We start from the raw sequence: 13237 nt of genomic DNA, 5'->3' as shown, positions 1-13237 counted from the left end.
CAGTAATCACAGGTTTAATGAGTATAATCTATCATAAAACACCTAACAAAACAGTATGTGCAATATTATCTTCTGGTTCGTGCTTCAAATATTCCAGCTGTATTAAAGGAGTGCAGCAGTTCCTTAGTACCTATCTAGGCAGGAAGGGGAGAGAACAGACTTCTAAATAAGTAAACAGTATGCATCTGTATGATAAACAAGAAGGCTTATTCAAAATTCATTTTGCTCTTGTAGAGGTGAGTGGAAGGTTCTTACGGATTGCAGGCGCACACTATCCTGCTGCTCTAAGGTCTAGTTTATCTAAAACCTATTTTGAGAGGTCACACTGAATGTACAACAGGTTATTTAGAAAGGGTTGCTGAATCATGAACTGTAAGACTCGATATTTTCCTTAACTGCACACGTGCAGAAATTCTTATCCATGTCTTCATTCCCTTATGCCATAATCATTTCAGGTTTCTCACCTATGCCTTTAACCTCTCAAAAAATATACAGAATACCCAGTTTTTGACTTCATAGAAATCAAGGGAGAATTACTAAAACTAACCTGCTTTTACACTCCTGTAAGAAACACATCTTGGACCAGTGCTTGAGAAACTGCCTTCCTAGCTCATCATAGTCTTTCCATGTGCATAGGTTATCTGACGTGATCCCATGAACGTTCCCAGCAAACTTTGCCTTTTGACTTCAGTGAATGCTAATTCACAGACTGTGTCTGCAAGAATCTGAAATTAAAAATCTAGCTGTGTGATTCTTGGTGAGGAAACTAGGGAAGCTATTGGCACTACATGACGCTGCACTTGTTTTAAACTGAAGTTTCTGGCCAGAGTTACTGAAAGGGTCAAAACGTGTAAACTTTGAAATCAGGGAAACCTTTTCAGCATGAGATTAAATTGAACCTGGCACTGCACGTGCCTTCAGTCAGACCTTGCTACTTTTAGGTTAACTTAACTGTGTTGCTTAACTGCTCACCACCTTGAAAATTTAGAAGAATTTGTTGCTTGAGAAGCAGTCAGTTGAAAATATAATCCAAATGTGAATCTTGAGGGATTAATACTTTCTCCCAGGACAAATGCATAAACTTAACCTATTTTACTAGTCTCTTCCTGAGCCTAATGAGGAGTTATGCTATGAGTGAAGTTTCTTGCCTGGGTAGCCAGCTGACTTCTGTGTATAAACAGTTTCTACAGACCAACTGCTGTAGTGAGCACTGTGTTTTCTGCAGCATCTGCTGCTGCCACCAGCAAGAAGTGCCCCCTATTCCAAACACACATGTAGCAATCGCTGCTGGTAGTCTCTTAGTCTTTCCTGTGGTGTATGGCAGTGAAATCCATCGTGGAGTCAAGGAAGTGGCTGTTCTAAAGGCTTAATCAGGTTTTATTTCAGCTGGCCCGCAACGCAGCGTTGTTTCCGAGTGATGTTCCAGTCTGACATAGTACTGAATAGAGTATCGCACCTCCTGGACCGACCATCTGATTCATTGTGACTTTTTTTCCCTCTAATGTCTAAAGTTGTAATTGAGAGAGGAAAGTGTGGAAGAGAGAATAAAAATCAAGAGATAAAATAAGAAATGGGCTTGGGAAAGCAAGGAAAGCACTTTGTAATTCACTACTATGAGGAATGTGGGAGCAGTGTTAATGCACATGTAGTTGTATGTCCTGGTTAAAAACAAAAACATTTTGCTTAAATCTGGACAGTTTTTAAGACTTTTTTTTTCTCATATGCTGCTAGAAATTTGGTGAATCAAGTAGTGAGAGGAATAGTGCTCCTTTCAATTTCAGTGGATTAAAAACTCCAGTATGACTCTGTGTGTGTGTGTGTTAGATGTGCCGAGCTGCAAGTGGAAAAGGGGCTGAGTGTCCCAACGCCCTGAGCCTGTACAACCCCAAATCTACATTTTTTTTTAGCCTGAGCTGCCTTCAGTTAGAATAAATTTGGGAGTGATGTCTGCCACAAGTTAGTCCATGTTTTGTAGTAACAGGGCATAAGTTAGCACTTGTTACAGACAGATTTTTTTGAATAATTTGGCTCACCAACAAGCAGTGTTGGTAGATTCAGTTTCATTAGACTAAAGGTTAATTTGGCTCTCAAAACTAATAATTTCTTGGCAACTGTGGCACAAAGAACTTTTGAACACTGAAGCGAACCATTCCCTATAAAAATCCAAGTGAAGGTGTTGAAGACTTCAGTTTATCATCCGTTATGGTTGTATTTTATTTACAGCTATTCAGACTGAAGAATCCTCATGTGGAGGAGAGTAAGTAGGTTGGGGAAGAAGTGATGGGAGATTGCTGGTAGGCAATAGTTTTGCATCCTATAGCTTTACATAAGGCAACAATATGCTGTTGAATGAACTAATTTGGCTTTTTATGGCAGCTGTGGTTTGTATCAGAGGTATTTAAACCTGTTGATCCCTACAGCAGTAGATTCAGTCACTATGTTCCCATCCCTGTCTGGCATGACTCAGACCCAATGGCGACAGGATGACTTTAAATCATAACTAGTGTATGAAAGTGTATGAAATTCCCCTCTCCAGTTCCTAAGCGTTCAGAACAAAGTCATTTACCAAGTATAGCGCCTTTCTTGATAAGAAAGTTTGACATGGGGACTCTGTCTTCAGTAAAGTCCTTGTTAAAAGCCAGTTGGGGTATCCCGTACTCTTATTTTTCTGTCTTGTGCTCTTATTTGGCTGTGTGAGGAAGGCTGGGCTGAATGTCACCCCAGACAGGTCCATACTGTTTCCTAGAACAAACGTGGACAGCAGTGAGCAAACCTGTTGGAGCCATGCCAAGAGCTATGCTGCTGGGGAATCAGCTATATTCTCACAGTATTCCGACTGTCATTCTTCATCCAAGCTAGTTTAGACAGCTTTTCAAAGCATCGTCTTCTACTGTATGACCTTGCTTTTTGAAAGGATACTAAATACTGTGGGTCGCGGTGCTTGAAGCAGGTTGTGGAGTAATCAAGGTTAAGGTTATCAAGGTTTACTCCCTGATAACCTTACCAGAGTTGGATACCTTTCCCTTTGAGCAGAGCTGTGTAGACAACCCAGTCCTAGACTGCAAACTAGGGTGGTGGTGCTGTTTTCAGTGGTCATGGTGCCATGAGCTAACACACAGAGGCAAAGATGCTGTGAATGAGAACTATGAGGAATTTGGTTTCAAGTCTTTCATTCCTACTCCCCTTTTGCTCAGGGGTGCCTAGCAAGCAGGGAGAAGAACTTTTCTTTGAGACCAGTGCTTGTACTGTGACGTGGCATCTTCCGGATCCAGGCTGGTCCAAATCTCTGAAACACAGCCAGCAAATCTCCTGCCGCTGAGAGGATGGCTGTGAAACAACTTTAGATTTGCAGCACGTTGGCTGTTGCTTGGTAATTATTCTGTGTGGGTTTTACTGCTTGGCAAATGAAAGATCACTTGTTTCTCGGTTACTGCTGGGTAAGAGCTGGCACACAGCAAGTACTGTGGCTTTGGCTGAAGGGCTCTGAATCTCGATGGGAGATGGTTGCACCCTGGGCTACATAGCACCAAGGAGTGCTCTGCCTACCTCTGTGCCAGGGTTTGCAGTCAGCAGATGCCTTAAAGATACAAATGTTCAATTCAAGGAGCGTTGTCTCACCTATATGTTTCATTCCTAATATCCTTTGTTCCCCTCCAAACAGGTTGCTTTCATTTAAAGCTCTAATCTCAAACAAGTGAGGCACATCCATATGATAAAGGCATTTTCCTGTGTTTCTGGTCAGGGATCTTTACACTGAATAAAATTTACTATCGGTTATGCTTCCTCTGCAGAGAGATTGACGGTTCCCCTAATGGGACATTAGGTGTGCTTGATTTTAAATCCACTGTGGCCTTGCTTCTTACTGTGTGAAACAACAAATTGTGAAAGAAAAGGCAAACTGGTTGCAAAATCAAATACATATTGAAAATGAAGTTAAGCCTCTAACCAAAGAAACATAAAGCATACTGTGGGAGTCCATATCTACTTTTGTTGAAATAGTCTGTGTTCTGATTATTGCTTATATTATATAAATAAATGGTGTGCTTCCCTTTCTCATGTTGCTCACCTTTTTTCCTGAAGGTAGCTTATGGGACTACAGAACTTCCTTTCTCCCTTGCAAACTGCTTTAGGCACAGATAATCGTGGTCTGGACCCTGACTTTGTTTAGTATAGTCTGATCACAATACTAACGCTTCTGTAGTACAAACAACTATTTTTATATCAAATATGTCACTTATAGAATGATGCTGAGACTTTAGTCACTTGTTAAGGTCATAAAACAACTTCTAAAGGAGGGTTGAAGATAAATCTATGTCTTTGGCAGGTTATTCCAGAAGAACCCTCTGAGTCCTTTACTAACACAGTAATGACAAGTAGCTGAATGGTTTTTGAACTGGAAAAGGTGGACTTGAGGTCTGGACCATTTCAACAGGGCTGATTTTGCTCTTGTTGGATGTTTTGCTTTTTCAAGAGAACCTCAAGATATTTTTTGTCTTCCGAGGGTAATGACAGGATATCATGGGAAATGTTTGTTCACTGATTTGCACAGTGGAACGTGCTGAAAAATATATATTTTTTTTCTTTATGGAGTGGACACAAGAATAAGATGGCTTCTCAGTTCATGCACAGCTGTAGCAGATACAGCATTCCTATAGAAACACATCCCAGCTCTTTGTAAAATGAGGACTGTAGCTCTTCTTGCAACCAGCCTAACTGCCTTTCCGTAATCCCTGGCAATTCACTGAGCTGATTTTTGGGGCATGGAAGAAGAAAAGGAAGAGAAGAGGAAAGTAAGGAAACCATATGCTTTCTTTCTCACCTAAAGCATGGCTCCAAGGGGTGGGAAGGACAGGAATTCCAATGGCAAGGAATCAACCAAACCCCTGTACCACCCTGTATAGTTAAGATTTTTTTTCCCCAATTTCATGCGACTCTAAATTATAATAAATATTGCCCATATTCCATCCTATCACATGATATTCCTGCTTCTCAGGGTAAGTTAAATTGCTGTTCTCTGTAGATAATAACTTATGACAGCAGCAGCACAATTGCTTTCAGTGAAATTGGTGAAACTAGTTATATCATATTTCCAAAGCAACCCTGAGGTAGAGTAACAGAATGTGCCTGTGCTTTTGGAGTGGAAGCCTCTTATCCAGGTAGCATTTCATGCTAATAGTGTTAAATGGTAGGGTGGCTTTTTTTCTCCCACTTCTCCGCAAAAAGTTTTGAAAAGTGTGCCTACAAAAATGCACCGTGTTTTGAATTGACAGGTGAGTGAATGGGAAAAAGTAATTCAGTATTGGAAAAGAGGGCTGGGAAGGGGGCGTAGGAGAAGCAGGCAGAGGTTATAGTATCGTCTCTGTACTTGGTGAGACCTGATTCCTCACCAATTCAAGCAGCAGTTAGGAATAGTGAGTCTGCTTAGGAGAAGCACAGCAGCCACTTGCTGTGAGCTGCATTTCCAGCAAGCAGCTATAGGTAGTGTGAAACACCTCCTGGTAGTCCCTGGAGCTCTTTTGAATTTCCTTGTTGTCAAAGTCAAATGTTGCCGTACAATGCCTTTACAAACCTCATACTGAAGTTCATAATCACCACTAAAATTAGGCAAATTCTTCTGGCTTGTTGCCTTCATTTGAAAAGCAAAAAAATGCCAGTGCCTCACTGTTCATATGCAACAGTAAAAAGAAAGAAAATCACAGCAATATTTTTTTTTGCCAGGCTCCACAACTATGAATCACTATCCAAAATGCAGGATGGAGAGGTTTACAAGTAAGGTTCCACTTAGATGCTTTCATGTGTGTACCAGCTAGTGCTTTCAGAGCCCTTTATAAGGAAAACATGCTTGCAATGTGTCTTCTAGGAGTGATATTATTTTGTCATAAGACATAAGTAATAAACGTAACATCAGGGTAATTCAGAAGGCAGGGACTGCAGATATGCTAGAAATAATCTAGTTGCAAAAGCTCAATGGAAGGAACAAAAAGAAAATGTGAGAGTGAGACAGGTAAACAATTTTATATGACAAAAATCATGCAAACAGGACTTGACTATAAAAGCAGGTGGATGATGCATTTCTACATGTATATTGCATCATTTAAAAAACAAATAAACAAAAACCCACAACCCTTTATCAAAAGATGACAAAATGAATATGAATTACCTCAAGTTTTACTGAAACCACCTTTACACAAATAGCATCACATTCTTGTATACAAAGAACTGGATTCTGTGCTGTAAGGTTACTGACCTGACCTGACTTCCTACTGAGGATTTTGTAGGCCTCTTGATGTTGAGAAAATGTGGGGATGTAGAGTGAAACAGTGAATTTCTTCAATGCTTCCTGACTACAATAAATGGCACTAATTTGGTGGCTTATTCTATGTATAATAAATTATTTGGAAGATCAGTCAAGTTCCTGTGTGTGTATACATCTTTAACCATGATCATAAAAAAAACCAAACAATACCACAATACCCCAAAACCTTAATAAAACTCTAATAGCAGTTGAAGTAGAAGGAAACGACAGTTTTGTCATAAAGGACAGCTATTTGGATCCATCTACTGTTCTTGAAATGAAAACAATAAAAAGTTTCCCTTTGTTTTAATGGAGGAAGTGGGATCTAGATGAAGAGTGTCAAAGCAAACAGAACGTATCAACCACAATTGCAATTTTACTCCTAGTAAATATTCCTTTTCCAAACTTGCTTAATTCTGAGGGATATGTGGCATGGGTACAGATTCCCGAAGTCATGTACTACTGGAGAACAGGTTGGGAGGGATGAGTAAGAGCGCATCACTTAACAAATGCTTAAAGTCAATTTGGAAGAACCTGAAGCCTTAATAGTTAGCACTACTCCTTGTAGCTCTTAACAAGTTTGCTTCACTGCAATAATTTGTTGATTTTTTTTGCTTCTGGGGCATAATGCAAAATGTTAGATGGCAAAGAAATCCCAACGTACGTGTCTTCTGACCATCTGCATATCTGGATTTGCTTTGAATGGGATCTGCTTGTGGGGCTCTGCTAAGCCTTTTCTTTGACTTCCTCTTGGTTAGTACCCAGTGCATTATTTCCAAAGTGCAGAGGTGGGTGCTGTGCAGCCCTTCATGGAATAATGCCACCATGGTGCCCGTTCAGCAGGAACAGCTTGCTGTTCATGCTAGGGCTGTACCGGGAGGAAGGAGATGACCTATGGCCCTCAACTCCTGCTGGTTTTAAAATGTCACTCCCAGCACCGGTATCAAAGCCGTATGTTGCTTCTTACTTTCCAATGGATTTCAAAAGGGCATATGAATGCTTGTGTTCATTACCATGGCTCACAGTGTATGTTTTTTTTTTAGTTAAAACTACAAATGCTGTGTTTCCCTTATCTTTAAGAAATTAGGCTGAAATATGTACACCATAAATAAAACTGTGGATGAGTTTAAACAATGTTTGGGATTCCTTACATTTAAGTGTTTTCTTGGCTACATCTGGTTCCAGAATAAAACGAGAACAGAGTACAGTAGTGGTAACAGGATGAGGGGCGTTTTGGTACCATTAGCTGGGGGTCAGTATGCTGTGTGAGGTGGGAAGAGAACCAGAGGCTAATCTCATGTTTGCTGTAAAGAATAGGCAAGAACACACGAATTGTGATGGAAATAGGTATAAAATATCCATTATAGATGTTTTTTTTCCCTGAGTCCGGTGACTAGCTCATGTCCTGAGGTACGTTTTATGAATGTGTAAATCTAATTAACTATGTGTGTCAAATATCCTTTTACATAAGGGAATTCTCGGCTTCAGCTATATTTTTGGGAAGACTTTCAGTGGCTAATATATAGGTATTTTCTTTCCGTTGCTTCTTAAACTTGCCTTTTGGGTTCACTCTTTTGTATTATGAAGGTACAGTTAATAGGTTTTTCAATTCTATTCTTTCTGTATCTTTACACATGTTCCAGTGTTATCCTTTCTTACTTGGCTTTCTGATCTTAACCCCCCTGGTCTTACACACTTATCCCATAGTGCAAAAGATGGAAGAGAACAACAGATTTGAAGATTGGGTAGGTGGAGGCAGTTTAAAGCATGTTATCTAAAGAGGAAACAACTAAATTTTTAGAAATAGCAATGTGTTTTCACCTTTATCCTCCATCAGTTTCTTACTTCAATATAGATGTCTGTGGATGCTTTAGCAACCATTGCAGATTCAGCAGAATTTCTCATTGAACTAATCAAAGTGATTGCTAAATGCTTCTTCCAAGTTTCTCATCCAGGCTCCTGCAGAATATATGTTTTATTTCAACTGGAAAGAAAAATGTGCCTGATACAAGAATGTGAACTCAGGCTGGCATCTCGTCGCCTTGTGACTTCAGCCCTCCTGAAGCTTGTCACAATTTTTTTTTTCTAGGCTTACTGAGAGGTTTGCTTTATCAACACATCACACCTCAGTGGTGCTCGGATATTATCTGAGCTGTTTGGAGCTCTGGAATCAGTGCTTGCAGGCTGCCCCAAGCGGTCTTAATTAACCCTACCCATGTTTAATGTAGGTTGAATGTTACATTTAATGTGTTTGGTTTGCCACACTTACCTGAGCTGGGACCTGGACTGGCAAGGGAGCGTCTGTAGCATGGTTTTGCATTTTAGGCATGCATTGCAAGCACTTTGAAGAAGAGTTGTAACTGAAGGAGCTCTCCATCACAGCACAAATCTGAAAAGAAGCTGAAGGTACGCTGTGACGCCAAGTAGAAAGTTGGCTATTAGCAAGAATGCTATTGATCAAAAACAATTTGCCAAAATTTAAAAAGAATTTTGGGTGGATATATTAGAGCAGAAGTCAGATTCTGGATGAATGCTAAGACTAGCAAAGAATGTATCAGCTAAAATGTGAATTACAAATGATGCTTTCACCTCCAGTGTTGGGACTGACAAGTGCAGTTTTATTTGCTGAGTTGAACCTTCTCCATTTCTTTATAATGTATTTTCTGGGCTTCAGTTTAGAGGCCTTAAGACTGGGAGGACTTCTTGTATCATCCATCCTCTTTCTCCCCACACCCCACTGCTGAGTACTGGAGCACTGACTCCCCAACTTCTTAGTAAGTTTAAAATAAAAGAACAAAACAAAACAAAAACCAAAGAAACTGCCTGAATCTTTCATAAGTCTGAAATTTCCTGATAAAATCATTAAAATGGCCTTCGACAACACAGATGATGATGATGAGACACAAGTCTCGGCCAGTTTCACTACCATGTAGTTGCCTGAATATGGGGAAGAGAAAGCAGAGGGTGTTTCTGACAATATGATTAATTACAAAATAATTTGCTAGCAGAGCTACTGATTTTGCTCTGTTAAATCCCACTCGGCGGTGAGTACAATGAGAAGCCATTCCATTTAATGCAAGGTACTAATTTAAAGCCTGCCATCCTTAGGTTGTGGATATCTGAAAAAAACGATTCCATTTATGTTGGACCTCTAGGCTACTGTGTCCTAGAGTAACTTAATGAAAATTCAGTTTAGAAATTAAGAACAAACAGTGTAGGTTAATGTAATGTTTCTTTGTCTGCCCAAAGAGATTATCGCAAGGCTGAGTTGTTAGGACATGTTAATCATTGGCAACAGTGGTTCCAAAATAAATGGCTTTTAAGCCTCATTTATTTAAATATCTTAAAGCATCTGAAGAGTGTTCCCCCCATTATTTACTTCCCCTGCTGCTACTAATAAATGTCTTATGTTTGCTAGATGCCTTTCACAGTGAAGTTAGTCTCCAGGAGGCTTGCAGCGGTTACGGGTAACATGAATTCACCCATCCCTGCAATGCAGCCAGCTGTAGAGCTGAAAAAGCACCACACATTTCGACAACAAGTAAACATTTTCAGATAAAATAGCCAAAAAGGGAACTTTTAGGCACCTTGCTCAAGCTCTCTTGTATTCTCTGTCCTGGACAAGACACCAGCATGTGGTATAATGCTGTCTTACGCCTTAGCCTTGGAAATGTATGCTTTCTGTGTTAGCAGCTTTATGCTTTTTGAAGTTAGAGGAAAACTGCTAATTGCCTAGGAAGACCTGAGAAGGCTGGATGGCTGAATGAGCACAGGTTTTATGAGACAGCATGGAGCTTCTAGGTGTTGTGTCCCTAATTCCTTTCAAGTGGGTGTTTGATCCTCCAGAGTTCGGTGTCCCAGAACGGGGCTCAGTTGCTGCTCTGTGGCCAGACCACCCGAGGGAGGCAGCGCACAGCCCTGTCCTCCGGGCTCCAAGTGCCATGAGTAGATTTGGGGTGAATCTCAGAGCTTAACCCCCTCATCCCCTGCAGGAGCTCTAATCACAAGAACAAAACCTTCCTGGGTGCTACGTGCATATGCCTGCGGCAGGGTGGTGACGCTCCTGGAGAAGTGCAGTGGGTGGCTTACAACAGCAACACGGAATTAAGCTGTGGTGGTAACTGCTGCGCTGGGACAATGGGCCTAAATCCCGGCTGGCGCATGAATAGTGAGAGCATCCCTCTCTTTCCTCCTCATTTCTTTTAAAATGAGAGTGAAGTCTGCGATATAGCCCTAGCAGGTAGTCACCACGTTTGAGACTGGCATATTTATTTAATGGCCTGTATAATTTAGAAGCTTGGTTTCACATGTTCAGGGCTGAAAGACTTCCCTTGATAATTATTTTTTCGTGGTTTGCATATCTTGTTGCTATACAGTCTTTTGTGTTTGCTGCTGGTTATCTAGCCGAGTTGTAACCCAGTCCGTCTGCTCCACCGAGACACAGTTCATAAGCAACCCATACCTACCCGAAAACCAAATAGATTAAAATGGCAGTTTCAATCTGCAGCAGCAATGGGGGTTGTTACAGTCTGGTTTGCTGGAGAATTTACTGCAGCCTGTGCCACTGCAATCAGCTGAGCACATCAGCTGATAAGAGATTGTGGGTTTCATCCTGAAGAGATGGTGAACTGTCAAATAATGAAGATAAAGTGAGGGAATTATGCTGTTCCTGCTACTGTGCTCTGTGTCTGTGCCACATTGCGTCTTCCCTTTGCTATTGCGTATATCATGTCATGCTGGTAACACCCAGGTTCATCAAGTGGGCTTCTGAGAGCCTGAAATACTGCTTGCAGGACCGTTTGTATAGCTTGCCGCTGGGCCACGCTGGGCTCTTTGCTTTGTGAGGCAAAACTGTAGCCTGGTAGCTTGTCTTGAACCCTGGGGGAAGAGGGACAAATGCTTCTGGAAAAATGTGAGGAAAAAAGAGTGGGTTGGGATGTGCCCAGGTGTCCTAGTTCTGATGGTGCCTGTAGGAGGTGACTGTTTCATTTCCTAAAACTTTGTTGTATGGAATTTCTTCAGTAATGATCCTTTATTATGATGTGGAGTGCATGGTGAGGGGAATGTCCAGGCCTCCTTCTTTTTAGTGACATGTTTTTTTTTTTTTTCTTTCTGAATAGAGGGAGAGGCGGATAAATCTGTTCCAGATGGGAGAAGAGCTGGACAGTGTGACACAAGAGGCAGTGCTTGACTCATGTCTCTCATCCCCGTCTGATCAAGCGTGGTGGTGTCAGCTCTCTCGCTTGAGGACCCAGCAGCAACCAACAGCGTCTCCAGGTTTGGTCTGTGTCATGGTTCAGGAGCCATTTTGTCTCAGGTGATGGGATGGGGGCTATCACAGAGAAAACATGCAGCAGGAGAAGAGTTGGCACATCCTAGCTCATGCATTCGGGCTGTAGCTGACCCACTGTTAAGGCAATCCCCACAGCCGGGGTGGAAGCACTGCTGGCAGAAGAACAAGCTGCTCAGCACGGGTCGCTGGGCCTGGCAGTGAGAGGCTCATGCTCTGTGTGCTGCTGCTGAGGCCACGAGCTGCGTTGGCCTGCTGCTGGGCATGCAGCACCTATTTGGCCCTGCAAGGGACAGTGTGAGCTGTCCCTGCGCTCCCAGGCGTTGTGGGGCTGCCTCCAGCCTGGGGGCTGCACTGGGGAGCTGCCTTTTCCGTGGCTGTTAAGGCAGAACTCTTCAAGCAGGCCGAGAAGAAGCAGGCATCTAATTCTCGCTGAATTTCAGCTGCCTTCAGCTTCTTTGAAAACTCCACTTCCCATGTTTGATGGTTACTGAGGCTGCCACCGATCTAAAATTAGCAAGTACTTGCTCTTGCAAAGAGCCCCTGGGGGCTGTTTCAGCGGCTTTGCATCAGTTAGCTCGAGCACTGGCACATTACACGAGCGTGTGATGTAAACCTGCAGCGGCCCATGCTGCACAGCCTTTCAGAGCCTGCTCTCTCCTCTGCTTTTCTTCTCTCAATACCAGAATCACAAAAGCAGTTACTGTAGTTCTGAATGCATACGTGCAGCTGGGCTGTCAGCAAGGAATAGATGTGGGCGAGTGGCTGAGGGAGCATGAATGACTGATTGAACAGAGGTAAATGCAACAAAAGCTGTGGGTGGAAAGAGAAGGCTTGGAACTGGCTCACCCACCATTTTAATATATTCTTTACAATGATGTATACAAGCAAGAAGAGGATCGAGAGGTCCTTACTCCCCCAGCCATTTGAATTCGATTTGGTTTTGTCTTGGGTGTAGTTTTGTTTCTACGCTCTCTTCAGGAGTGGGGAAAATACCTTGGATGCTGGCGCTCTTAAAAGCATGCTTGAATTTCCTGAACCAGTAGGCTGCAGCTCCTGTGAGCCCAGGGAATCTCGCTTAACTTACTGCTCCACAGAAAGCTGCTAGATAAGGAGAGCTTGGCTGTGTGAGACTGAGCAACTGACTGACTGAGGGATTTTCTGATACCCTAAAACCTGAAGTGTTTAGCAAACAGATTAGGTCAGTGAAGCAAAACAGACGTGCAGTCATTTCATTAGCCTGTTCAATTTGATGGTATCTGTGACCTGTTCATGGAAAAAGGGAACCTTTCCATCACTGAGATGGCTTTTGTCTCGTAGTTCGGCTGTAGCTGGTTATGTAGAAAAGCAAGGGAGGAATAAACACAAAACAATATGAACAAAAATGCTCAATGCCTGCGTTAGCAGGCATGTTGTGGAGCAAAACATGTCCTTTATGGCCTGCTGGGTCGGCGACCAAGCGGGAGGGAAGCGCGTGGGCAGGATATCTACTGGCTTTCCTTCCTTCAGGCATGTACTGAGCTGAGATGGGAGGAATCAAGGGAAGAGCGGGTGGCAGGCCAAGCTGTTCACAAGGATGCAGTAAGCGTTGGAGCAAGGAACACCAGGAGAGGAACAAGTGTTATTGTCTGGCTTCTCCTGGGGCTGGGGGG

The 13237-nt window shown here is 42.4% G+C and overlaps 1 protein-coding gene across 5 annotated transcripts in view; it reads left to right on the top strand.

The window, feature by feature from the left end:
• SLC39A8 (solute carrier family 39 member 8) overlaps positions 1–13237 on the top strand; it is a 61856-nt gene that overhangs the window by 40683 nt on the left and 7936 nt on the right. For 4 of the 5 annotated variants that reach the window (XR_010831563.1, XR_007164203.2, XR_010831564.1 and 1 more), the window contains one exon: positions 11416–11577. The gene's annotated coding sequence lies outside the window, so the exon portion shown is untranslated. The remainder of the gene's footprint in view (positions 1–11415; positions 11578–13237) is intronic. The other variant, XR_010831565.1, reaches the window with a different exon arrangement.

Source organism: Anser cygnoides, chromosome 4 (assembly GCF_040182565.1).
Source record: "Anser cygnoides isolate HZ-2024a breed goose chromosome 4, Taihu_goose_T2T_genome, whole genome shotgun sequence".
Lineage (NCBI taxonomy): Eukaryota > Metazoa > Chordata > Aves > Anseriformes > Anatidae > Anser > Anser cygnoides.
Note: the sequence above shows the minus strand (reverse complement) of the source record. Positions and strands in the feature narration are given on the sequence as shown.